The sequence below is a fragment of the Mauremys mutica genome, chromosome 3 (assembly GCF_020497125.1).
Source record: "Mauremys mutica isolate MM-2020 ecotype Southern chromosome 3, ASM2049712v1, whole genome shotgun sequence".
Classification (NCBI taxonomy): Eukaryota; Metazoa; Chordata; order Testudines; family Geoemydidae; genus Mauremys; species Mauremys mutica.
The window spans coordinates 23,250,575-23,278,442 of NC_059074.1; the positions used below are offsets into that span (position 1 = coordinate 23,250,575).

General features: G+C 42.5%; 1 long non-coding RNA gene across 1 annotated transcript in view; it reads right to left on the minus strand.

Annotated features, from left to right (window-relative positions):
- Positions 1 to 27,461, minus strand: part of LOC123365959 — a 52,807-nt gene extending 25,346 nt beyond the window's left edge. Inside the window, exons 1-4 of the long non-coding RNA XR_006577854.1 lie at positions 27,312 to 27,461; positions 24,750 to 24,846; positions 13,550 to 13,612; positions 7,365 to 7,481 (exon numbers count right to left, since the gene is read on the minus strand). This is a non-coding gene — a long non-coding RNA (uncharacterized LOC123365959). The remainder of the gene's footprint in view (positions 1 to 7,364; positions 7,482 to 13,549; positions 13,613 to 24,749; positions 24,847 to 27,311) is intronic.
- Positions 27,462 to 27,868: the final 407 nt, after the last annotated feature.

Genomic DNA, 27,868 nt, shown 5'->3' on the forward strand with positions numbered 1-27,868 from the left:
ACAGGGAGCGGGGGGAGAGAGAGAGAGTGGATTTTTGGAGCCAACACTGTGTGTTAGCTTCCTGGATTTAAAAATCACAAAATGTTCGCGAGCCCTTAGTCTTAATTGCAAACAGCCTGCATCCAACGCTGTTTCTCTGTCAAGCAAACTGCTTGCCTCTCATTTGATCGTTCACAGCCAGGTACAGATAGCTCCTGTTTGCTGTGATCAGTGTTTGTTTTTTAGATAAGCAGTTCAACGGAGCTCCGATCGGAATTCACAACAAAACAAAGAGAGTAATTTAGTTAAAAGCATTCTGGGATATCTCCTTATTCCCTGGAGGCCAATAAAAGCGCTGGTGTGTGTCCACACTTGATGAGCAGCGCTGGATCACCAGCGCTGCAATCGCTACACCCCAACCTGGCCAGGTGTACAGCCAGCGCTGCAGCCAGGGAGTTGCAGCGCTGGATGTGCCTTGCAGGTGTGGACGGTTACTAATTGCAGCGCTGGAAAGCCTCTTCCAGCGCTGCAATTTGCAAGTGTAGCCAAGCCCATAGAATGGAACATATAGTGAGGAGATATATATATATACACACACACACACACACACACACACACACACACACACAGAGAACATGAAAAGGTGGGAGTTCCCCAACCAACTCTAAGAGGCTAATTAATTAAGATGAGCTATTGTCAGCAGGAGAAGAGAAGCTTTTGTAGTGATAATCAGGTCTTTGAGGCAGGGACAATCATTGTGCCCTGTGTTCATACACCACTTAGCATAGTGGGGACTTGGTCCATGACTGATGCTCCTAAGTGCTACCACAATACAAACACCACCACCATTTCTCTCCATTTGTCCCATTCTGTCAGCATAGAGCAGGACAGTTACATTAGGAGTAGACTGAAATAAGGAATGGGTTTTTCCTTTCACCATTACATACAGAAGCGATTCTAATCTATTTCATAGTGCACTAATTTCTCCTCAGTCTCCCCAGGCCACACATTGTTTTACAAGATCACATCAAAAAGGTTAATGGAGGGAATAGGAACAGACAGTTATTTTCACTGCCTAGAAACAATTCATAAGGTTGCAATAACTTATCTTGGAGTAAAGCTCTATGTAACAATACCTAGAAAAACTGACTGTACTTGGAAGCTAATGCAGTCTGTCAACAACTCCATGTTTTTCTGGATGAACTTTGTCTTGAATAAACAGCAACATCTGGAATTTGGCAGAACACGCCATAAAGGGAATAATATGTCTAAGGCAGCTTTGCTGAAGAGGACAACCCCATTTATTACTCGAACCAAACTTTATAATTCAGTGTTGCATGAAATAAAATATCAAATCCACTGGGTGTCCTTTGTGTCATTGCCAGCTATAGTTTGTGGAGATAACGACCAGATGGCTAGTTATGATTCTTTTTCATAATTATGGGGATTATGCGGCACCCCATAAAGGGGTGTTGTAAATGTTAACCCTTTCAGCACTATAGGGAAGGCTCAGTGCACCAGAGCAGGGAGTGTCTTTTACTATGTATATGTACAGTATCTCACACCATGAGGGTCTGAGCTCAGGCACTCCTATAGCAATAAAAATAAGAAAACAGCAAATGTAAGTTGTGAGGTATTTTTAAGCTCACCAACAATTTAATTAAGTATGAACCTGTTCAAAGCAGATTTAGCACCATAAAAGAACACTGAGTGGAAACACTTGGAACATTTCAGGCCAGTGTTAAATTTCCTTTGATGAAATGTAACCCCTTGCACCAAGATGTAATGCATTAACTGGATCTATGCCAATTTTGATGTAATACATAAAATGGCCTAAAGCTGTGACGCTTACTAAATTTACCATGACTGCCCCCTCACTATGTATATACTGGGGATACATATGTGAAAATCTGTTTCTTTGTATGATATGCAGGCAGCCCAGTGGGCCTCTTCTCTTTTTACTTGCCTATCTAGGTAGGTACTTATAGTGCTCTCATTCCCATAGTAGCTGTGCACCCCTTACTTTTGCTTTACAGTGGTAAAAGCAACTATTGAAGTCAATGGAGTTACCACTGTATACAACTAGACAAGAAAAAATTGGAGTCTTTATATAGCCCACACACTGCAAGTTTGTGATGTACCATCAGTGAAGTATAGTAAAATGAAGCTAGAGTCATGAATTCCATATGGCTAAATAACCCTTGCAAGGTTAATGCTGTATCTACCTGCTTAAGTAATAGGGAAATTGCCTTCAGTGCTAGCATCCTGGGTCCCATGGGAAAGTTTCCCTGATGCCAGTGGCAGATACTGTAGAATGGACTTAAGGTCTCACTTCTCCATTACTACCCTTCTCTGCATATGGGGGAAATAGATAAATCCTATGTCTACACTACCGCGGTAAGTCAATCTACGCTATGCAACTCCAGCTACATGAATAACGTAGCTGGAGTCGACATACCTTAGGTCAAGTTACCATGGGGTCTACACCACAGGGAGGGTGGTCAACAGGAGAAAAATCTCCCATAGACTTACCTTACTCTTCTCATCAGGCGTTGAGTGCAGGGGTTGACTGGAGAGAGATCTGTAGTTGATTTGGTGGGTCTTTACTAGACCTGCTAAATCAACCAACCACCAATGGATCGATTACAGAGCATTGATCCCCTCTGTAGTGTAGACCTGTTCTGTCTCTGCACTGGCTGTAACTCTGTCCTCCTCCACTGCTGACTCTAAAGATTTGGGGCTCTAACCCTTCTGCCAGGTGCCAAGAGCAGCAGCGGCGGCCAGGTTCAGCCTGTTTAGGGGTCCTTTTCTAAGAGAAATATAACTATGGCTTAAGCCCCCACCCTCTTCCTCATGCCAAACTCCTACTTCTGGCTGCAGGAAATTAAAATAAAACCTCCATGGTATTTTTTCAGTTGGCTTTTCCCTGCTCACAAGCTCCCAGCCTTTGGGAACATGGAATACAAAGATCATTTTACTTGGGGAAAAGGGGAGAAATCATCAAAAGAAACAATACCCCTCTATATATTTAGAGCTAAGAAAAAATGAGCAACCTAAGTCAGTGCATTCAGTGAACCTCACAGTTCCATTCATAATTGTCCAGCTTCTTGAGGTCCAGAACTCTTAATCCCACCACAAACCCTGTCACCTCACGCCCCACTCACAGATCTAATTAGTCTCAGAGGTAGTTCAAAGGGCATCTCTCCTCCACACCGCTACCAAGTCCTGCTCTGATGGGATGCAATGATTTCACCTCTGCAGCACTGTCATCTGTGAACTCACTGCAAAGCCAGCTCTATGCCACTGCTAGTCCAGTTAAGCCTTCCTGCAAAGTCAGCTCTGTCCCAGCACTATTGCTACTGGTCTGGTCCCACAGATTCCATCCATGTAGAGAACCCAGAGGAAAAAACAGGACTCTCGGACCAAAACTCCTGATCTCTAGCTTTCTCCCTTTCTCTGTAAGGCTGAGTTTCATTACCAAATCAAAGTCCACAGTCTGTACACTCATGGTGACCCACTCACTCTCAGGCAAATCCTGCACAATCCCTGTACTCCTTTCATAAGTAGAGTAATTAATAATAAATACAATCAAAACATATGCAAATCCCAACCAAAGCAACAAAATGCAGTAGGTGGAATTATGGGTAAACACAGTTCATGTAAATCAAGCTAGAGAGAGCTGGCTTTTCTCTTCTCACCTATAGGAACAATTGAAAAAAAGTGCAGAGAAGAGCAACAAAAATGATTAGGGGTATGGCACAGCTTCCATATGAGGAGAGATTAAGAAATCTAAGGTGAACAGTCCCAGTCAAGAAACGACTAAGGAGGGTTATGATAGAGGTCTATAAAATTATGAATGGTATGGAAAAGTGTTATTTACCCCTTCACATAACATAAGGGGTAGGGGTCACCTGATGAAATTAATAGGCAGAAGGTTTAAAAGAAACAGAAGAAGCACTACTTCACACAGCACACATTGCCATGGAATGTTCTGAAGACTAAGAGTATAACTGGATTTAAAACAAAAGTTAGCTAACTTCATGAAGGATAGGTCCATCAATGGCTATTAGCCAAGCTAGTCAGGGACAACCCCACGCTCCAAGTCTCTAAACTTCCAACTGCCAGAAGCAGTTGGCATCAGCCACTGTCAAAGACAGGATACTGGGCTAGACAGACCATTGGTCTGACCGAGTATGGCCATTCTTATGTTTACAGAGTTCCATCCTTCTAGATCTTCTGTCTTTAGGATTTACAGGGGGAAAAGTATGCCAGCTGGGTCTTGCCCCTTCCAGCCACCGACACCCCCAACTGTTCATTGCTGGAGGGAGATGGAAGAGTGCAAAATGGAATTTAATAAAAGAAATCGTGTCCTTGCTGGGAATTGAACCTATAGTGCAACTTATCTTCTCTAGACTCTGGTACCATGGCACTACCAGATAAACTTCCTCCATAGGATTTGATATGTAGGAATATTAGAGGTGAAAAGGGTGTGGGATCATAGTACCAACCACAGTGCTGCTTTTATAGGCCAGGCATTGAACATGCATGGATATATCTATGATACCAGCACAAAGACTGCTGTCATGACAATACAAGACCTTATATTTAGTTTCAAAGGTATATTAATCATAAATTAAAGCCAAAATACTTGTTGATCTAAATCCTCCCCACTCAGATACATGCAGGTAAGTGGAGTGTATTCATAAAGTACCAAGGCATGAATAAGTTAAATTAAACTAATTACCCCAAACAAACTGGCTGCTGACAGCCTCATCACTATTTATCTTCACTGACACAAGATCACAGAAGGATACAGATAAATCACATAGAAACTGCCATATTGGATGAAACCCATTGGTCTGTCTAAGCTAGTAGACTGTCTCTGATCTTGGCTGGGAGTAAGTGCTGTAGTGAAAGATGCAAGAAACAATGTAGAAGACAATTAAGGAATAATTTACTCAGATTTGTAGTTGGCTTCTGCCCTCAGTTATGAGGATTTCCATCCCTTTAAATCTGATACTGTTTCTTATATGAAGTGTCTAATCCATTGCTGAATAGTGGTAACTTTTTGGCCTCAATGATATATTGTGGCAATGAGTTCCACAGAGTAATTATGGTAGGTAAAAAGGTATTTCCTTTTGTCAGTTTTAATTCACTGGTGCCTCACTTGCACAAAGTGTGCCCTTACTCTTTAATTAAGAGACAGAATAAACAGGAATGCTCCAATTACTTTCCCTGTGCCATTCATTTTTTGTTTACCTCTGTCACATCTTCCTCATCTCTAAACTTAAGAGATGGAGGAGAAGAGAAAGTGTAACTGTCATGGAGATTTTCAGTAATGGATGCAATTTTATGTTAAAGTGAATAGAAGGGTTGTCTGGCTTGCATATGGATTGGCAATGACAGCAAAGAGCTTGTTTAAGCACCAGTGGTGGAACCCAAATAACTTGGCTCCTCTCACATTTGTAAAGCATGGTCTACACTTATAGCACTCTGAGAATAAAGCTCAAAGGGTGGCACACACTGTACTGAGAGTATAAGATCTTTGGGGTGGGGACTGTCTTTTAGTTTGCGTTTGTACAGTGCCTAGCACAATGGGGTCCTATTCCATTACTAGAGTTCAAAGGCACCACACTAATACAGATAAATAACTAATGTATAGCCTGACCCCTCTGGTGCACAATTTAATTTATTTTTTTGGTTAGATTTTAGAAAGGAATAATCTGCTGGTCCAACACAGACAAAGGCTGAAATACTGATTCTAATTCTCTTTAATAAAAAGCACAAAGCTTGAATCAAAAGCATTGCATATTACCGGTACTTGCCTAGACACTTAAATAAAAGAACAAATCCACTGCAGGTCAGCAACATACCTTTTCTGTTTGGGTTCTAGAGTGAAAGAACAGTAAGAGCCACTTCTGTTCCATAATTTTTAAGGTAGACTGCTATTCATTCTGTGTAAAAATTTACCCCATGACGAGTGCCAGCACCAGGCACTCTTAAGACCTTTTAAAATGATGTTTGTATCGGCTCTGAGTGGTATAAAGTCGTTATGTTGGCCCTCTGCCAGGGGTGAATTTCATCCTCTAGGCAAAGCGACACAAAATAAAGCCGCAATACTTATAAAAGTAAAAATCCACTGTGATAGTCTGTCCTTCTCAACTAGTGCAATTATTTTGGCTGCACTGGTATGGACACTGATAGTTTAGGAGCATGGGTACAATTTTCAAAAGCACTCAAGTGACTTAGGAATCTGAGTCCCACTGACTTCCAGGCATTACCCCACATGCTTATCTCATGCCACCAGTCCCATCCATTCTTGAGCCCCTAGCTCATTCATCACAGGATAAGAAGTAAAAGACTGTCCCCTTGATGCAGTTCTTTGTGTTGGATTATGGGTTTTCTTGGACAGTTCTCCAGTGACAACAAGTGAACTCAATGTAATAAATACATGGCTGCATAACTTCACAGTCATCAGTTATGCCTCACCCCATGGCTTCATGGATGTCACACCCATCAGCATGCAGAGGACTGTGGACTTCTTGCCCCAACAATACAAGCTCAAATGTTTTAGAAGCCGGTGTGTTCTAAGAGTCTAGCGTTGGTGATGACTGAAATTCATGCAAGCCTGCAGTGTGGAATAAGTGACAAGTGAGATGCCTGGTTTTTTGCTACCACAGAATCACATTACAATAGTAGCTATCTTGGAGGTATCAGAAATGTAACTTAATAATAGCCAGAGTTCATTTTAAGTATTTCATCAGTGCTCAGGAGAGTGGGCTGCCTTCACTCTAGGTGATGTACAGTCTCTGCTCCGAAGAGGAGGCCCTTAACAGTAATGGCTGTGCCTATTCACTTTCTCTGTTGTTCTTGCCTCATTTTCATTATGTTTGAATCTCAACTGGGCTTTGTTTCAGAGCAGTATCCTATGCCAGTGAGCAGAGAGATGAAGCTATACCCAGAGCTGTAACAATGTACCCTACATCCATTCCATAGTAGCATCCAAAGCTCTCCCAGAAGAACTATTCAAGGTGTTGAATCATGTCCCTAACCTTGACAGCTTGAGTAGAGAGAGGGCTATAGATTCAACCACAAATATGTGCATGGAGAACCATTTCCAGAATGAAATCCCACCAAAAGGAGAAGTCCCAACACAACACACCTCTGAGAGAGCAAACACTGTCTAAACTTTACCACATTTTAACTTTGGCTCCTTGAGGAAGACAATCTATGCAGAGTGGGGATGGGCAACCCCCTCTAAAACCCCAACACCATTTATATAGGTTTACAACCCATTTTCTGAACCAGTATTACCAATGCGAGTGACATACAACCTCACGAACCCAAGTTGACACTACAGAGTAGCAGTGAACTGGGGCACTTACCTCTGGAGCACCTCCAAGTATCACAGTCCTTTTCTCGCTCCTGGTGCCCCGTGCAGGCTGCCGGCTGAGCTTGTTGAGTCTTCAGTGGCATGGTCCTCACAAAGTCCTAATGAATCCCTTCAGAGGTATTAAAGAGTCCAATAAACAAACAGACTGTTTGCCCTCACTGGGGTCTTCAGCCCCAGCCCATTTAAAACCAGCCCTTTGTTCAGGCTCCTAAAAAAATCTCCATCCCCTTCTTGAAGTTTATGCCACTTACCCGGGTCCACCCACTAACCCAGGTTCCAACCCAAGGACACTATACACAGTAGCCACATACTATTCAATTTCAGTCCATTGCTGCTGCTTCTCTGGGCCACCACCTGATCAGCCCTCCTTGCAAACTCAGCTATGCAACATGCATTCAGAAAACAAACTGGCTATCCCACAAGCGCCCTTGGCTAGAGACTAGCATCACACCTTGCCCTCTGGTCCCAACCAGGAACTGACTTACTAAGGCCAGGCAGCTCCTTTTATCTGGGCCAGCAGGGCCCTGATTGGCTATTGCTAGCCCTTCTAGCCCTTGGAGCAGCAGGCCTCTGTGGTTTCCAAAATGTCTGCTCCAGAGAAAGTCCTCTCTTGGCAAGCTTGGAGGACCCATCTTTTCTGCTTTTTTTCCTCTCCATTCGCTGCTTCTTGGGGCAGGTGTAGTAGGACCATAGGGCATTGCAAAGGCTGAATACATCTTGTCACAAGCAGACATCTAAAATCTCTATAAAATAGGTTTCTTTACAAGTGTAATGGGCCTTAAACACATACTTAACATTAAACACATGCTTAAGTGCTTTGTTGAATAGGGATGGAATTATTTACATACATACATTATTTACATTTACGTACTTTAAAAGTGTGTTGAGGGGGAAGGGCTTTAGTAGATGTACAGGAGGTCCATTTAGTGTAATATTTTCATTCTGTTAAGTCTAGATTATTGGCATATAGAGTGTGATCTTTACATCTTTCTTCATGTACCTAAACAGATGTTGGTAGGTGCAATATATACATTGTGTATATTTCTTATACACACACACACAAATAAATGTGCTGTATGGTGCTCAGTGCAGACTTGAGTAAAGCATCAAGGGATATAACTCAGTTTCATTTACCTGTGAACTTCTGAGAACTGGTGTTCAGTAACATGGAGTTATGTCATACATCAAGAGACATGCAAGTGCATTCACTTCAGTGAAGCTCTGCCTAGTTTATGCCTGAAAATATTGGCCCTGAACTCTTTAAAGGACACTTTATTTTTAAAACCCCCACATCTTCTGATTTTCTTTTGACTTTGTTTATTTCTATTTGACCCACTGCCAAGCATGCGATGTCACCTCTTCAAACACTTCTGCAGGAAAATGTTGCCAAAGCATCTTAGAAAATGTTGCCTCCCAGTATGTAAATAGAGGTCACAGCAAAGGTCTCAGTCTGGCAAGCATATGTCCTGCGGGAGCAGAGCCAGACTGTCCAGCAGATGTTCTGTACAAGGTGACTCCTCCTTTAACAAAAATTTCTCCTCGGAGATGGCAGTCAGGCTTATTTGCTGTGGTGCCTTACCAGTGTGATTTCAGAAATGGACAGGCTGGCACTTAAAAATAGAATTTGATAAGGGCCCTGCATTTTGACAAGGAACTAGCAATTTTGAGTGCCTTCATTTTTAGATTGCTAATCTGAGACACTTAACAGGAGTGTTGGGGTTCTTAGGGACTGGCTTGTTTTGGCTTTGTTTTGAAATGGGATTAGCTTGATTTTTGGCTTATTGTGAAAGTCGGAGTGCTTATTTCCCATGTGAAAGTTGGCAACTGTGCTTGTAACCTCAGGAAGACCACGTAAAGAGGGGAAGGGAAAGGGTACAAGAGTCTCATTTTACAGTGAGTAAAGCATAGATCAAGATTTTGGTGGCCTGTCCATTTAAGCACTGGTACATGCAAATGATGATCACCCACTTATTAAAGTGGAATGAACAGCTGAGCTAACCATTGTCCCAAACATTCATTTTCAGGTATCAGAGGGGTAGCCGTGTTAGTCTGGTTCTATAGAAGCAGCAAAGAATCCCGTGGCACCTTATAGACTAACAGACGTTTTGCAGCATGAGCTTTCGTGGGTGAATACCCACTTCTTCAGACGTCTGTTAGTCTATAAGGTGCCACAGGATTCTTTGCTGATTCATTTTCAGCAGTCTGTGGCTGTCTGGCTCAGCACAGGATGGGGGCATCTTCAGGGCAGCCTGTTTATTCCCTGGGGAAAGGGAGTGCTCCATTTTTCTCTGTACAGAGAGTTTGGGCTTGTCCACACCAGGAAATCACATCATGCTAGAAGACACCCCTGAGCAATCATGGTAACTGACAATATTAAACACAGTGCAGATGGGGACTGCTATGGCTCACCAGTTGTCAGCTGACATGCTATTTAGCAGTCTCAGCCTACCCTGACTGCTAGGAGCCTGATTCTCAGTTAGTGCTGAGCCAAACCGGACAGTCTCTATGCAAAAGAATAAACGGACACAAATCTAACATAGTGAATGTCAGTGAAAATGAGGTAGGATCAGAGGCTAAACTAGGAAAAGAACAAGTTAAAAATTACTTAGACAAGTTAGATGTCTTCAAGTCACCAGGACCTGATGAAATGCATCCTCAAGGAGATGACTGAGAAGATATCTGAGCCATTAGCGATTATCTCTGAATAGTCATGGAAGATGGGAGAGATTCCAGATGACTGGAAAATGACAAATATAGTGCCAATCGATAAAAAGGGAAATAAGGACAACCCAGGTGTCATAAACAGATAGTTAAGGGTTAATGTCTCTTTTACCTGTAAAGGGTTAAAAAGCTCAGTAAACCTGGCTGACACCTGACCAGAGGACCAATGAGGGGACAAGATACTTTCAAATCTTGGTGGAGGGAAGTCTTTGTTTGTGCTCTTTGTTTTTGTTGTTGTTCACTCTTGGGACTAAGAGGGACCAGACGTACATCCAGGCTCTCCAAATCTTTCTGAATCAGTCTTTCATGTTTCAAAATTGTAAGTAATAGCCAGGCAAGGCGGATTAGTCTTATGTTTGTTTTCTCAGCTTGTGAATGTTTCTTTTGCTGGAAGGATTTTTACCTCTGTTTGCTGTAACTTTGAATCTAAGGCTGGGGGGGCGGGTCCCTCTGGTCTCTATGAATCTGAGTACCCTGTAAAGCATTTTCCATCCTGATTTTACAGAGATAATTTTTACCTTTTCTTTCTTTAATTAAAAGCTTTCTTTTTAAGAACCTGACTGATTTTTCCTTGTTTTAAGACCCAAAGGGATTGGGTCTGAACTCACCAGGGTGGGGGAAAAAAGGAAGGGGGATGGTTAATTCCTCTTTGTTTTAAGATCCAAGAAGTTGGGATCTGTGTGAAGCCTCTCAAGGCAACCCAGGGAGGGGAATGTCTGGGGTGAAAGGAGGGGGGATGGTTAATTTCTCCTTGTTTTAAGATCCAAGGAGTTTGGATCTGTGTTCCCCAGGGAAGGTTTTGGGGAAACAGAAAGTGTGCCAGACACTAATCTCTGGCTGGTGGCAGTGTTACCAGATCTAAGCTAGGAATTAAGCTTAGAAGGGTCCATGCAGGTCCCCACATCTGTACCCTAAAGTTCAGAGTGGGAGAGGAAACCTTGACACCAGGGAATTACAGACCAGTCAGCTTAACTTCTGTACCCGTAAAGAAAATGGGGCAAATAATTAAGCAATCAATTTGCAAACATCTAGAACAGCGGTTCTCAAACTGTGGGTTGGGACCCCAAAGTGGGTCATAACCCCATTTTAATGGGGTTGCCAGGACCAGCATTAGACTTGCTGGGACCCAGGGCTGAAGCTGAAGCCCAAACTCCACCCCCACCCAGGGTGATGGGGCACAGGCTACAGCCCCCTTTCCCCCTCATCTAAGGCAGCAGGGCTTTCTGCCCCACTCCCAGGGTCTCTGCCCCCCTTCCGGGATTGTGTAATAACTTTGTTGTCAGAAAGGAGTTGCGGTGCAATGAAGTTTGAGAACCCCTGATCTAGAAGATAATAAGGTGATAAGTAACAGTAAGCATGGATTTGTCAAAAACAAATTGTGTCAAACCAACCTGATAACTTTCTTTGACAGGGTAACAAGTCTTGTGGATAGGGGGGAAGTGGTAGGAGTGGTATATCTTAAGTTTAGTAAAGCTTTTGATACTGTCTCACATGACAGTTGCAAGGGGTTGCAAGTGCTTTGGAGGATAGGATTAAAATTCAAAATGATCTGGGCAAACTGGAAAAATGGTCTGAAGTAAATAGGATGAAATTAAATAAGGACAAATGCAAAGTACTTCATTTAGGAAGGAACAATCAGTTGCACACATACAAAATGGGAAATGACTGCCTAGGAAGGAGTACTGTGGAAAGGGATCTGGGGGTCATAGTGGACCATAAGCTAAATATGAGTCAACAGTGTGACACTGTTGCAAAAAAAGCAAACATCATTCTGGGATGTATTAGCATGAGTGTTGTAAGCAAGACATGAGAAGTAATTCTTCCGCTCTACTCCATGCTGATTAGGCCTCGACTGGAGTATTGTGTCCAGTTCTGGTGCCATATTTCAGGAGAGATGTGAACAAACTGGAGAAAATTCAGAGAAGAGCAACAAAAATGATTAAAGGTCTAGAAAACATGACCTATGAGGGAAGATTTTAAAAAATGGGTTTATTTAGTCTTGAAAAGAGAAGACTGAGAGGGGACATGAGAACAGTTTCCAAGTACATAAAAGGTGGTTACAAGGAGGCGGGAGAAAAATTGTTCTTCTTATCCTCTGAGGATAGGACAAAAAGCAATGGGCTTAAATTGCAGCAAGGGAGGTTTAGGTTGGACATTAGGAAAAACTGTCAGGGTTGTTAAGCACTGGAATAAGCCTAGGGAGGTTGTGGAATTTCCATCATTGGAGATTTTTAAGAGCAGGTTAGACAAACACCTGTCAGGGATGGTCTAGAGAATACTTAGTCCTGCCATGTGTGCAGAGGACTGGACTACATGACCTCTTGAGGTCCCTTCCAGTCCTATGATTCTATGACAATGACATGTGGAGCAGGTGAATGAAAAACAAATACATGGGAGTATAGAAAGATGAGATAATAATACACGCATGCTTTTGCACAGACCAGCTACGTGCACAGTGTAGCTGTCATAATCAGAGATGGGTCTAGTCTGAAAAATTTGGTGGTGATCTCCTGCAATGTTCAGCATGACAGTTAGAGCTGAGACCTGGCGCCTAATTAAAATGACCAGTTAATGCCTCAACTCTTGCAAATCAGCTCTCTCCACAGCTCCTTATGAGTTACAGAAAAGGACACCACATCACTTTCTTTCTGATTGAAGAAGATAAATTAGTTACTGCCCCAGATAACATTATTATAAATAACTTTCGGATCTTGACCTACAATAGTTGAAGGTGTTAAATAAAATAAATGAAAGATGTTTTGCTTTCATTTGGTTGAAAGATGCCAAGATTTTAGAAACTTTAAAAATATTCATGCTGATAGCTTCTAAGTTATAAATAGCAAAGCTGAATACATTTGGCTAAAGGTTACATTCTACTGGGTACTTGTTAGAGAAAGGATCAAGGGAGAATGTTAAACTCACAAAATGTAGGGTAGCCCATTGGACGGATGTGTTGGTGGATGAGAAGCACAAACTGTATAACATGTGATTGTCAACTAATCTCTCAAAGATTTACTTCTCCAGAAGTCTCTGTCTTATATTTAGATGGCTTTTAAACATATTCTTGGAAGTTTAAGTCTGTCTCATCATTACTTACTGGAATCTGTTTTCATTAAAGAGATTGGGAGTAGCCCAAGCTCCCCTTTCAATCTTGGGTTTATTTTGACTTAGTATAAAATCTAAAATATTTATTCTTTGCTTCTTTATATGGACCAGGAGGAATTTAGGGCCCGAACTCACATGATTCTTAACAATGCCCTGTGATATCAGTAAATATTATTATCCCCATTTTATAGATGGGGAAATTGGGACAGACAGGCAGTGACTCTCCCATGTCATAGACAGTCATTGGAATGGCTGAGCTGGTATTAGAAATTAAGATTTCTCACTGCCAGGGGCTTGCACTAACTGTTAGAATGTGCTACCATTCCATCTCATGATTTCACATTTCCTGACCTTAATGCAAAAGAGGCAGAGTGAAAGAGGTGTTAACTGACGGACTGCAGCTGCTGAGAGTGCCTGTGGAGGGGAGAACGAAGCACAAGTGAGATACAGTAGAGCTAGAAAAGGCTGTGACTTAAAAACAAAAAGTTAAATCTTACACACAACCCTGGCTAATACTTTGGAATCAGTGGTGGCTGGCCAGACCTGTAACAATAAGCTGCTTGACGTATGTGTGTGTCAAACTAGAAACTGGGCTTCCGTATTCCAAACACCTTGTAACCAGACATGACAAACCCGTGAAAAAAATGCAGAAATTGAGCTTGTTTTTGGCTTAATTGGCTTGTGAGTTGCTTGTTGGCTAGTTTTTGGCATGTGGCTTGTTTTGCTTGTAGCTTGTTGCTTGTTGTAGCTTGTTGCTTCTTTTTTTTTTGATTGCTATCGGCAAGCAGGTGCAAGGCGGGGAGAGAGTCAGGGGTGCAGCAGGCCCACCACAGTCCCAGACTGCACGCCGGGGGGACCTCCTTCTGTTTGCGCTTGGCTAAAAGGGATCATCCCAGAGAATAGCTATGCGGTGGGGATAGGGGTGTGCTGCACATCCACTCCAAAACTGCAGCCTCTCCTTTTAAACGGCAAACCCAACCAGCATTGCTTGCTATGGGAAAGGAGGGTGCTGCAGTTTGAAACCATTCCCACATGTTATGAAGGCAGAAGAAGCCAACCCCGCGTACCCTTTTGCTTACCATGGCTGCCTGGAAACTGAATTCTGTTGCCCAGCCGTGTGTGTTATCTCACTAGGGTGACCAGACAGCAAGTGTGAAAAATCGGGACGGGGGTGGGGAGTAATAGCAGCCTATATTTTTTTTTAAAAAAATCAGGACTGTCCCTATAAAACCGGGACATCTGGTCACCCTATATCTCACCACACCAGCAGGTGCTCAATATAAAAGGCAAAATGCGACCTTGTACCAAAACACATGTGCTGTCTGCTGTGAATTGCTTGATTCACTTTTGTTCTCAGAAATGTATCTTCTTAAATTGTACCCTCCCTTTTTATCCCCCCTGCAGGTGCAAATGTTTCTATGCTCCCCCTATCATCTCCATCCCTGAGGTTATCACAGATTAGAAGGAGAAAAAAACCACACTTGCGATGACATGTTTTCAGAGCTCATGCAGTCCTCCTGCACTGATAGGGCCCAGCCGAATGCATGGAGGCATTCAATGGCAGAGGGCAGGAAAGCATACAGTGAGCATGATCAGAACATGCAGGAGGCTATGCTGAGGCTAACGGGGGAGCAAACGGACATACTCAGGCATCTGGTGGAGCTGCAGGAAAGGCAACTAGAGCACAGACCCCCCACTGCATCCATTGTATAACGGCCTGCCCTCCTCGCCAAGTTCCATATCCTCTTCACCCAGACACCCAAGAACGTGGGGTTTGGGGGGAGGCTCCGGGCACCCAGTCACTCAACTCCCGGGGATGGCCCAAGCAACAGAAGGCTGGCATTCAAACAGCTTTGATTTGTAGTGTGGCTACAAGCAACGTGGCCTTGTCCTTCCCTCCTCCCCCACCCCACCCAGGCTACCTTGTCAGTGATCTCAATTTTTTTTTAATAAATAAAGAATGAATGGATTCAAAACAATAGAGACTTTATTTCCTTTGCCAGCTGTGGTCAAAAGGGGGGGAAGAGGATTGGCTTACAGGGAAGTACATTCAACAAAGGGGGCGGTTTTGCATTAAGGACAAACACACACAACTGTCACACCGTAGCCTTGTCAGTCATGAACCTGTTTTTCAAAGCCTCTCTGATGCACAGTGCACCTAGCTGCGCTCTTCTAATCGCCCTGGTGTCTGGCTGTTCAAAATTGGCCGCCAGGAGCTTTGCCTCAACCTCCAACCCTGCTATAAACGTCTCCCCCTTACTCTCACAGATATTGTGGAGCACACAGCAAGCAGCAATAACAATGGCAATATTGGTTGCGCTGAGGTCTAACCTACTCAGCAAACAGTGCCAACCAGAGCCGGTGTAACCACTAGGTGAACTAGGCACCCGCCTAGGGCGCCAAGATTTGAGGGCGCCAAAAAGCGGTGCCCCCAAATTTTTTTTTACACTATTGCTGGAAAATGAATGAATACAGAAAAGAGAAACGCTCGTTCAACTTGCATTTTAACTTGTCATTCTTCTCTCGTACATTACAGCTATAGCCTATGCCAGCTCTGCGTTGCAGGCACAAGCGTACTGCTTCACTACGGTACAAAGTGGCAATGACGTCATTTTTCTCATCGTGCACAGCCATTATCTGTTCTGACAGGCTATTTATAATGCTAAGTTTCCTAGTTTTCGGAGGTTGTCGACTGAGGCTAACTATTTTTGTTGAGTTGTTTCAGATCTAAGACTCAGGCAATTGCTGCTGCATCATTTCGCTAATACTTTGTGTCAGTATGTTAAGTATTTGAGTGTATATGTTTATCATGTGCGAATATGAGTGTGTAGGTTCTTGAAATTTGTCATATTGATATTGTCAGTTGTTGTATGATGGAGTAGTTATTTTAAGATCCATGCTACGTTGTGCAAAGTGAAAACAATAACAATGTCAACACTGTCAGGTTATTCATTTATTTTCGTTAAATATGTAGACCAAATAATGACATTAATACATTTTCAAGCCGAACATATATTAATTCTAATGAACAATGGCACATTATGCAGTATTCATTTCTGAAAGTTTCTAATAAGCGATGCTCCGGGGGGAGGGGAAGGAGGGACGGACGCAAAGTGGAAGTTTCGCCTAGGGCGCAAAATATCCTTGCACTGGCCCTGCCACCAACGTCCTTTTAAATGTCCAAAGGCATATTCTACCACCATTCTGCACTTGCTCAGCCTATAGTTGAACTGCTTCTTACTACTGTCCAGGCTGCCTGTGTACGGCTTCATGAGCCATGGGAGCAAGGGGTAGGCTGGGTCTCCAAGGATAACTATTGGCATTTCAACATCCCCAATGGTAATTTTCTGGTCTGGGAAGAAAGTCCCTTGCTGCAGCTTTTCAAACAGCCCGGAGTTCCTAAAGATGCGAGTGTCATGCACCTTTCCTGGCCATCCCACATTGATGTCGGTGAAACGTCCCTTGTGATCCACCAATGCTTGCAGCACCATTGAGGAGTACCCCTTGCAGTTTATGTACTGGTTGGCAAGGTGGTCCGGTGCCAAGATGGGGATATGCGTTCCATCTATTGCCACACCACAATTAGGGAACCCCATTGCAGAAAAGCCATCCACCATGACCTACATATTTCCCAGAGTCACTACCCTTTTAGCAGAAGGTTATTGATTGCCTTGGCTACTTGGATCACAGCAGCCTGCACGGTAGATTTGCCCACTCTGAATTGATTCCTGACTGACCGGTAGCAATCAGGCGTTGCAAGCTTCCACAGGCTATCACCAGTCGCTTCTCAACTGTCAGGGTAGATCTCATCTTGGTATTCCTGCACTTCAGGGTGGAGGAAAGCAACTCATAAAGTTCCATGAGAGTGGCCTTCTGCATGCAAAAGTTTCACAGTCACTGGGAATCATCCCATACCTGCAACACTATGTGGTCCCACCAGTCTGTGCTTGTTTCCCGGGCCCAGAATCAGCATTCCACTGTATCAACCTGCCCCAATGCCGCCATGATGTCCCAATTGCCACATCCTGTGCTTTCAGGAACGTCTGTGTCCATGTCCTCCTCACAATCATCCTCGTGCTGGTGGCTCCTAGCCAGGCTCTGCACATACTGCAGAATAATGCGTGAGGTGTTTACAATGCTCAACACAGCAGTGCGCAGCTGAGCAGGCTCCATGCTTGCCATGCTATGGCATCTGCATGGATAACCCAGGAAAAAAGGCATGAAATGACTGTTTGCCTTTGCTTTCAAGGAGGGAAGGAAGGAGGGAGAGGAGACTGATGACATGTACCCAAAACCACCCACGACAATGTTTTTGCCCCACCAGGCATTGGGAGCTTAACCCAGAATTCCAATGGGCAGCGGGGACTGTGGGCTAGCTACCCACAGTGCACCACTCCATGAGTCGATGCTAGCCACGGAATTGAGGACGCACTCCGCCAACCTACTGCGCTTAGTGGGGACATCGATCGACTGTATAAAATCACTTTCTAAAAATTGACTTCTATAAAATCGACCTAATTTTGTAGTGTAGACATACCCCCAGTCACTGAAATAATTGAAAATAATTGAAATAACCTGAAAGAGAAAGAAACACACAAACAGCCAAACAAACTCACTCACTCCAAAGTTAGTACTCGCACCTTGTTCGTTCAGCAGGGGGATCTCCTTCTCCCCCCTCAAACTTCCCTGTTTGCTAGCTCCCTTTGGTCGCTTAGCCTCTGGCTTTTAAGACATTAAACAACACTAAGTAATTTAGAGTAGGAACTTTCTATATGTTTGTATGATGCCTGACATAATGGACATCTGAGTTCAGATGGGGGACTCCAGTGCTAATATAATATAAATAATTAATAATAAACTCTTTTAATTCATTTTCTCTGGCACACATCCCCATTTCTAATGCAACCGCTACTATAGTCTCTAGAGGGCTGATTCTGACCTCATTGATGCCAGTTTTACAATGATGCGTGACTCCATTACTTCAATAGAATTGCTACTGATTGACATTGATGCAAGTGAGACCAGAACTGCATGCTGAGCAGCAGTTCCTTGGGAGTACTGCATGCATGATTATCTTCCACTAAGGATTTAAATACAGCAAACTATCGTTCTTCTTCAAGTAGATACATCCATGTATTCCATTGGCAGTGAAGAAATTTGCCTAGCAGTACACATAGAGGGGCAGCACTCATGCTTCATGGCCGTAGCGCTTCCCCTGGCTACATGTGGCAGTGCCATCCTGTCTCTCTCTCAGTTCCTTCTTACTGCCTATGGCTGGAGTCGGAGCTCTGTGTGGTCTCAACCTCACAAATACCTTGCGGGGGAGGGACAAACAGAGTACTGCGGGGGCTTGCAGATGCTCCAGCTCCGCTGCTGCCCTGACTGCTGTTGCTCCAGCCACTGACCCAACTCTGGCTGCTGCTCTGGCAGGCAGGGGACCACAGCTCCAGGCTGACATCTGGTCAGCTCTTTGGTGGCCCCAGGGCTGGCCACTGGTCAGCTGTTCCTCTGGCCACTGCTCCAGCAGCCCTGGGGCTGACAGCTGCTCCAGCCCTGCCCCAAAAAGAAATCCCAGAGGTCTGGAAAGTCACAGAATCTGTGACCTACATGACCTCTGTGACAGAATCGTATCCTTTGTTATAGTATAAGCTAGTTTTTTGGCATGTGAATGGTTTTAGATGTTATATTTATTCACAAGAGAAATAGAATTCTGTTTCATCCCCTTTCATCTGGCATGAATTCTAATATATGGAGGGCAACTTAATTTTGAAAAGGCCTGTAAGAGCCTAGTTTATTGGCCAAAGCCCTCCTTATGTTTTGAGATAATTATTTATTCTAACATGGTTACAGCTTCTCCGCTATGACTTCCAAGATTGCAGGACTCTTGGATTCAGTTGTGAATTGTGAAAATGATTCTTTTAATTTTAATTAATGAAAAATTTGCATTTTAATTAATGTGAGGATGGAGCCTGTAAGCTACAGAAACAATTGAAAATTGATTCGATGGAACAGCACTGGGATCCTGGGAGTTAACAAGTCTGGCTTTGTTTGTAAATGACTGATAAATGTTCTTCTCATGAGGCTAAGCTGTGGCTTTAAGGGGGACATCACCCCATGGTGCCAATGCCAAAGGCATTGTACCTGCCTTAGGGTCAATGCCAAGGTAAAGTGTAGTGCATAGAAGTCCCTGCTAATCTCTTTGACAGGCTGCAGCACGTGTTCCTTCTTGTACCAACCCAGCTCTCTTGAAAAGTGCAAAGAGCAGACAATGGAGTGAGGCAAGATCCTTGCTCCTCCCCTCTTTGGGAAGCCAGTGGCTTGGTTGTTACTAGCACTGGGTCATCTCTGTTCACAGGGAGCACACAGTTATGCCTGTTCCCAGCAGGACAGCAAGTTTGGGAGAAGTCTTCTTACACCTTCTTCTCTTGCTGAGCACCCTACATTTGCTGCCCCAAACAGGGGCTAATCATGACCTAGCCCAGCATGTGGGTTACGCAACATTGTGGAACCCTCTGTGGTGAAGCCTCTTCTTTTTCTTCCCTTTACAGTCTAGCAGGACTTTTACTAGATCCAGAATTATAACCTGCATGATGCAAAAGCATTTCAGCTATGTGGGACTTTCATTAAGGATGGAGTTTCAAGATTCCACTACACTTGGGTGTGAATCAAAAGGCCAGAACTTTGTGTATTTTAACATATTTTTGTAGCAGTCTTCAGCATGCATTCTTACAAACAAAACTGAAGAATCCAGAAATATTTTGAATTTAGGCATTATTTATAATTTATTATTTAGGCATAGGGCAGTGATGGGAAATTTTAAGACTCTCCAGTTTGTTGCAAAAGAAGAACAGTGTGTATTTCCTGGATTCTCTCACTGAGTCCCAGTATATTCGATATCTTTTCTGTCTCCAGCTGATCTGCTGTCAATAAAACTTAAAAAAACCACAAACAATTGTTCAGTTTCACCTTTGTAAAAATGATCAAAGTTTGAACCACTGAAGTCTTAATGAAACAACAGTAATTTGACCAGTGATGGTCAATCAATTTAAATTTGCAGGATTTTACAAGAACATTCCTTACATTTAGTATATTTTGTCTATTGAGATTTAGGGTACCATTTATTGTGATTATATCTCACATTTCATTTGAGAGCTTTTGGAAGACAAAGATATTACCAGCGGAGAGCTTAGAAGAGAGAAATAATTTCAATGTGATAGTGCCCTCCTGGGTGATGCCTGGCATTGTGCCAAAGTTGCTTTTTGGAATTGGTGGGAGCTGACCCTAGTTCTTTGTGATAAAAGAAATGCCAATAAAGTAAAAAATGCAGAGTGTATACAACTGTAATTCAACCTATTCTAATGTACAGAACAGAAACTTGGCCAGCCACAAGAAAAGAAATTGGTATGCTCTGCACCATGGAAATGAAGATGTTGAGATGGTCAAAGGGTTGGACATGCCATGATAGGAAACAAAATGTGGTTGTGAGGGGCCTAATTTGGATGGCTCCAATTGAAAACAAGTTAAGGCTACATTGGTATGGATATGTCTAGCAGAGACCTGGGAGTAGGGTGACCAGATGTCCCGATTTTATAGGGATAGTCCCGATTTTTGGGTCTTTTTCTTATATAGGGTCCTCTTACCCCCCACCCCCTGTCCCGATTTTTCACATTTGCTGTGTGGTCACCCTACCTGGGAGTTATATTAGTAGAGTTGCCCTTGCAATGATTAGGGATGGAAGATGACCAAGCAAGGGGAAGGCCAAAGACTCAGGACATGGACTAGCTATCTGTGGACCTTAGAGAGACCAATCTGCATGACAGTCAGAGATATGATCATGAGTTTGGGAAGAAGGCTATAAAAGTCACTGACCCCGAAAAGGGAAATAGCAAGGAAGAAGAAGAAGAACTTTTGGACAACAAGTACAAAACATCATCCTGAATGAGAAGTGCAATACTCTGCAATTAAAGAAGTTTGCAGGAAAACACGAGACGCTATAATAATAGTAACAATCATTAGTATTATTTATATTACAGCAGTAGCTAGAGGCCCCATCCAAACTCCTAACTCCATTTCACTAGGCACTGTACAAGAGATAGTCCTTTTCCCCTCAGAGCCTCCATCTAAATAGAGAAGACAACAAAGCGTGGGAGAAAGGATGTATTATTATTAGAGATACAATTTGGTCCTGGGGGTCCCAAATTCCATGACTTTAACCAATGTCCATGACTTCTTCGTCTTCAGCTTCAACCCCACCATGATCATACCCTGATTTTGTACATTTTTACCATGACTGTTCTGTGAATTTTGCCTAACTTTACCATGACAAATTCATATCCATAATTATTATCCCCATTTTTCACATTGGGAACTGAGGCACAGAGAGAATAAATTGCTTGCCAAAGGTCACACAAGAAACCTGCAGCAGAGCTGGGAATTGAATTCATAGAATCATAGAATCATAGAATCTCAGGGTTGGAAGGGACCTCAGGAGGTCATCTAGTCCAAACCCCTGCTCAAAGCAGGACCAAACCCAACTAAATCATCCCAGCCAGGGCTTTGTCAAGCCTGACCTTAAAAACCTCTAAGGAAGGAGATTCCACTACCTCCCTAGGTAACCCATTCCAGTTCTTCACCACCCTACTAGTGAAAAAGTTTTTCCTAATATCCAACCTAAACCTCCCCCTCTGCAACTTGAGACCATTACTCCTTGTTCTGTCATCTTCACATTACCTGAGTCCTACTCCAGTGTCTTAACTATGAGACCAGCCTTCCTCGCTAAACAACTACACTAATCATATTTATATATTTTGCCCTCTGCTCCTGTCCAGGCACTTAGAGTTCTAGACAAGTTAAAAATAATGGAACAGATCCTCAGCTGCTGTAAATTGCAATGGCTCCACCAAAGTCAATGGAGCTCTGCCCCAATACAAAACATAGTAAAAATATTTGAAAGAAAGATCTCCCTCTTAAAACTCAATCAAGATCAAATCAAGAGGGTCAATATACAAGGATAAAGGGGAATAGAATTGTAGATCACACTGGAAAATGATACATTCTATCTAGTCTTTGTGGAGTATCTGGAAAGCACCAAACAAAAAGGATATTGAGAGAATGTCGGAAATCGACAAAAGCAATGATATTTGTATTGTAACATCTGGAAGAGAATGACTCACACAGATTCAGCCAACCACAGTAATGAGGTTATTTTATCACAACCTTTGGAAAGACTTTTGAACCCTAACTGCACAGCAGCTGCCAAAGCCTAAGCTTCTCCAGGTCTAAATAGCTGATCCCCAACCCACCCACCCCCCTTCCCACTCCCATTTCCATCCTTCCTTCCCCTACCCCCCCTACCAGTTTGTCTGCTTACATTTGTGTTCTCTGACCTACTTTTCTGTATTTTCTACCCAAACCGTCACAATCATATCAATCTATGTAATTTACTTCTCATGCACATTGAACCAATCAAATCCCATTTTAAGATTGCCTGCTATTATACATACAAAGAATAACTCGGCAGACCTTCCGGAGGGTTGATTTGCACATCCTCATACCAGAGTTTTAATTGTATCATGGCAGGAACATCTAGCTAATGTTAGAGACGGCATGACTCTAACATTAGATAAAGAGACTCATAAGAATCAGCATATCTGATCTGGCTATTAGACAATGATGTCTGGTGTTCTAACAGCACTGGGCAAGACTTCTGAAAAAGGCAGAGCGCTTCGCCACATAACTTATAGTAAGTGTCATTAGGGGAGATGGGAGAAAACTTACCTGACCCCTATGAGAATCAGCTGATGTGCCAAAGCATGATATTTAATTACCCCTAATACTTTAGCATGCAGAATTATAAATATTATTGGTCAGAACATTATCCTGCTTCATTATTTGACTCTGTTAATCTCCTTCAGCTCTGAACTTGTCATGCATACATCTGAAAATGCCATACAAAATGTAGGCAAGGTTTATTATCATTTTAAAAAGAGAGAAACTGAGGCACAGATGGACTTGCCCCCGAGTCACTCAGGAAATCAGAAGCAGAGAGGTCAGTTCTCTTGATTCCCAGCCTGATATTCAATTCACTGGACGACTTCACGTGTGGCTGTGCCCCGAACAGCATTGGTCTGGCAACAGGAAAGCAATTTTGCAAGATTTTTTTGGAAAATGTTTCCCCATTTGAAATTTCAAAATTAAAAAATGTCAACTATTAGAGCTGATTGAAGGAACCTGGTTGAAGGAAAATTTTTGTGGGAGTTTTGTCAAGGTTGTTTTTTTTTCCAGGCATTGTTTTTGCAATCTTTCCCCATATGGATGTTTTACTATATACCTAGTCCATATCTTTGAATTTTTTCCATATACAGTGTTGACAACTTTCCTAATTTTATTGTGAGTCTTGCGATATTTGGTATTTTTCTCAAAGCCCCAGCTCCTGGAGGAAAATGATTATGTGAGAATCTCAGCTTTCCTTTAAAAAAATAAGTTCCTAGCCTCTATGGTTGTGCAGAAAAGCCTGAAAAACATGAACTCGGTGCACCAGAAGGTACATAAAAAGAACCACATATTTGTTTGTTTATTAAAATCTCATGATTTTTAAGTCAATCTTGTGATATTTTGGGCCCCAATTAGTGTGGTTGGCAATACTACCTACTGAGCAAAACTGGTTGAAATTTTTCATCTGAAAAGTTTTTCTGATGAAGAATGGTTCTTTCTTAGAGAGAAAAATATTCATGGAAAATGTCCATTTTCCACTAATGTGAAAACTGTTCAGAGAAAAATGGAAACATTTTCAATTTTCAGCCAAATATTTTTCAGATTTCAGGGTTTTTTTCCCAATGAAAACCTGAAAATAAATTGAGGCAATATTTTAAGGAAAAGGTTTGTTTCACTTTTCTCAACAATTTTCACAAAAAAACATTTTCTCAACAAGCGCCAGCACAGGATGTGATAACACGACTAAGTACGATGTAACTGACTCTGAGCGTTCTTGCGACAGGCCTCTGACTGGGATGTTATTTTAAACATGTAATAATTCTGAACTCCTCAGCTTCAATCGTCTTCACATTTCTGCCCACCCACTCCTGGACTCTCCATTCTGCTCCTTCCCTACATACAGGCACATGCCTCACACCCTGTGCTTTCCCTAATATTCACTCTGAATCCTGGCTTTGTAACTTCTTCCATGAGAACCCTACACCCAGGAACAGGCAGCCTTCTTGTTTCTGCCTCCATGCACCAAATGACCTTCAGTTCCTCCTTCAAATCCAGCCTCAAAATCTTTATATCATACTTAACTGTCCAACGATGCAACCCTGTCTGTTCTCATGTTGTAGTCTGACCAGCTACATGAGATGGTGATAGAGAGAGAACCAGATTAGACAGAGCCATCCATCAATGGTACCGTAATTACTGCATGTGTCCAAGTTGGTCTGGAAAGTCCTCAGGGCAGAGTCATATTTCAGTCATGTCCTCTTACAGCCTTTATAAATAATAGATTATGAGCAAGAAACCCATAAGATTCTTTAAAGCTTCACATTTTCACTCAGTCTACCTGTGGCTCTTGCTGTGAAAACAAAGGGCCAGATCCTCAGTCTTGTTTAAAGTTGCCTTTGTACCATGCCAGCAGCACAAGGGGGATGTAAAGATGCCTAAAAGAGGTAGCAGAAAATTTCTCCAATGCAGGGTATTCGTAGAGTGGAAATCCAGTTTTATTCCACCCTCTTCCCTTACTTCAATCATACGGGTATGTCAGGGCAGGAAGGGTAGTTCCTGGGGGAAGAAATGAAGTCAGAGCACACAGTGCTCTGGCCAAGCCTTGGTTGGTAAAGCCAACTCTGTAAAATGCATCCAGCATACATAATTTAGAGTTGCCCTGGCTAAAGCTGTTCTAAATTATGCCCAGGGTTATTTCAGGACCTTGTGGCCCTAGGATCAAAGGTATCAGGAGATAGTTTACCGCCATCTTTCCCACCTTCTTCAGCTACCCTGAGTATAAATTAGACACAGATGAGAATTTTTACTGGCAGCATTAAAATATTTTTAATCATTTTTAATTTAACATTTTAATGTTTTATTTTTAAAACCGTCCAGTGCAGCCAGTTGGGGGCATATAGCAGAGTGCCTAATGGAGGTGCTCAGAACCTCAATACATTTGGTACCTTGAAAACACTCATGCAGCAGGCCTTTGTACATTCCCGTGGTTTCTTTAATCTCTCCCATACAAAAATGTTTCTCATATTCCTCGCCCTCCAAGTATTCATTTAAACAGACAGCTACAGATGGGGATTTGTGTATGTGTGTGTGTGTGTGTGTGTGTATAACAGCTGATTGTGGCTTTTAACAGCTGATTGTATTTTTTTCCATCCCTTCCCCTGCTCTTTAATATGCTACACTCAGTCTCTGGGAAGAACAATTTCAGGATGGGAGGAACTGAGTAATGACAGTCAACTGATTGTCATCAAACAGATATTTAGGCAGAGTGGTTCCCATGTGAGATTGATTGAAGGGGTAAGTAAAGAACTGTGCAATGAATTATGCAGGCCTAGAGCAGAACCTGTGGAAAATCATCAGTGAACAATGTGTTCCTTTGAAATCATAAATGATAGATGCTCCTGATAAAGAAGATTAAGAAGTGTGACATGGGGTATGTTTTCACATGCAGACAATATCTCCCCAAGGCATATGTTCCGTAGCCCTACTCCCAGCACCCAGGTATGCTAGTGGCAGCTACCCATGTACACTGAGGAAAGTATGTAGCAGCAGCAATGATAATACCAAAGGACTTCACAGTACTTTGCAAACACAACTGGAGTCTGTCCAGGATTTTGCAAACTTGGAGGAACCCAGAGGAGAGGAGGTTGCAGTAACTGACACCTATCCATTCATCGGAGAGGAGGGAGCTGGATAGGTCAGTGAACTTTAGCTCTCTCTGTTCCTCTAGGCATTTAAACTGTGCTCCTCACTGATGTAGCTGAGCTTTTACGCCCCACATAGCTACGCTTGAGTGAATTTTTAAAAACCCAAGTATAGGTAGATGTACTGAACTTCTCCAAATTTGGGAGACATTTTGGATTGTGTGTTAGTTTGGTCTCATCTTTAGTTCACACTGGCCAATGTCAAACTTGGTTGAACCATAGCTAGTTTGCACTACACTAAAAGACAGTTGTTTCATCTGTGCAGATGTGGCCAATGAGTGGACAAATACTAGGTCATCTAGTCCATCTGCTGCTGCAGTAGCATTTCCCCCTGCAATACATGTTCATATGCTTTGTTTAACATATTAATGTTGTTGCTGAAAAAGAGGTTCATGGCGAGACAGGAGGGAGATTTTCCAGCATGGCTTAGTCTCATCTGTGCATTTTAGTTCACATCTTATACCCTTCACATCAGGGAAACCTGAAGTTTCATTTTATCCCAATGGACGGAGAAACCAGTCTCCATTTCTTGTATATACAATGAACTCAGACACACTGACATTTTCCCCCTACCCAATATCAAAACTAAGCTGAAAACTGAGGTTGATGTGAACCAAAACTCTGGATCTAGGCATACCTGGAATGAAGTGGTATTCAGAATCCATCTTCATAATGGATCAAAGCCCCTCTGATCTAAATACCTCTGAACAGAGCTGTGCAGAGGACAGATGTTCTATTTTGCACAGGATTTTGAAATGTGTTTTCTTTTTGCCAAAATTTAAATGTTTCATATAGATTTTCACTTTTTTATTTTATATTGGAATATATAATATAATACAAAACAAAAAAAATTAAAACTAAAGTCACTTATAAAAATCAATGTTTCATTCTGAAAAAGTTGCAATGCGATGTTTTTTCATTGTTTGAACTGACGTAAAATGGTCCAATCAAAGTTTTCTGAGCTTTGGGACTATTTGAAATAGAGATCTGTATCTAGCTCTGAAATCTTCTGCTCTGTCCCTTCACTGGTCGGAAATAGCAAAGAACTGAAATGGCTGAAGTCTGAAGATTTATTGACGGTGAGGTAGAGAGGTGCTGTCTCCAGTGAGATTAGAAAGTGTCTTTCTTCCTTTCCTTCCTGATATTACAGAAAACAATATAAATGTGTAGTGCGGGCTTGTAAAACCCCTTAATCTTACCTGAAGCTTTACATTCCACTTGTCAGGTTTTCACTTGTTCACCTTGGAGCCTGGCTTTGAGGAATATGATAGGAGAGCTAATTGGAGCAGGCTGGCTGCCAACGACTGAAAAAATGTTTCAATAAAAAGGATTTTATTCTGCTATGGATACTGATGTGAACAAATGGGACCCTAGGGTACAAAACAGAAATAATCCTAAGTATCTTTCTCTCTCCCTCTATCTGCATCCCCCTGCCCCAAGAACAGACTTGATATCAAACCACAGCAGTGTTGCAATAATAGATTTCTACCGAAGTCTCATTGCACCCACTAAAGATTTTTCAGTATCTGGACTATATTAGTTGCTACATAGGCACTGTATAGCAGATAGAAGCAATAGACAGAGATGGGCCCAGGCTGTCAAACTGAGATCCAGATGTCAACCTCCTCGCCCCAGTAATTTCAAACTTCTAGAATGTTTGGATTCAGGGTATGTCCATTACAGAGGTCAGGATAAACGCTGGGACTTGGGTAAACAGCTTCTGATTTTGAAAAGAAAAAACAAAGAACAAAACCCA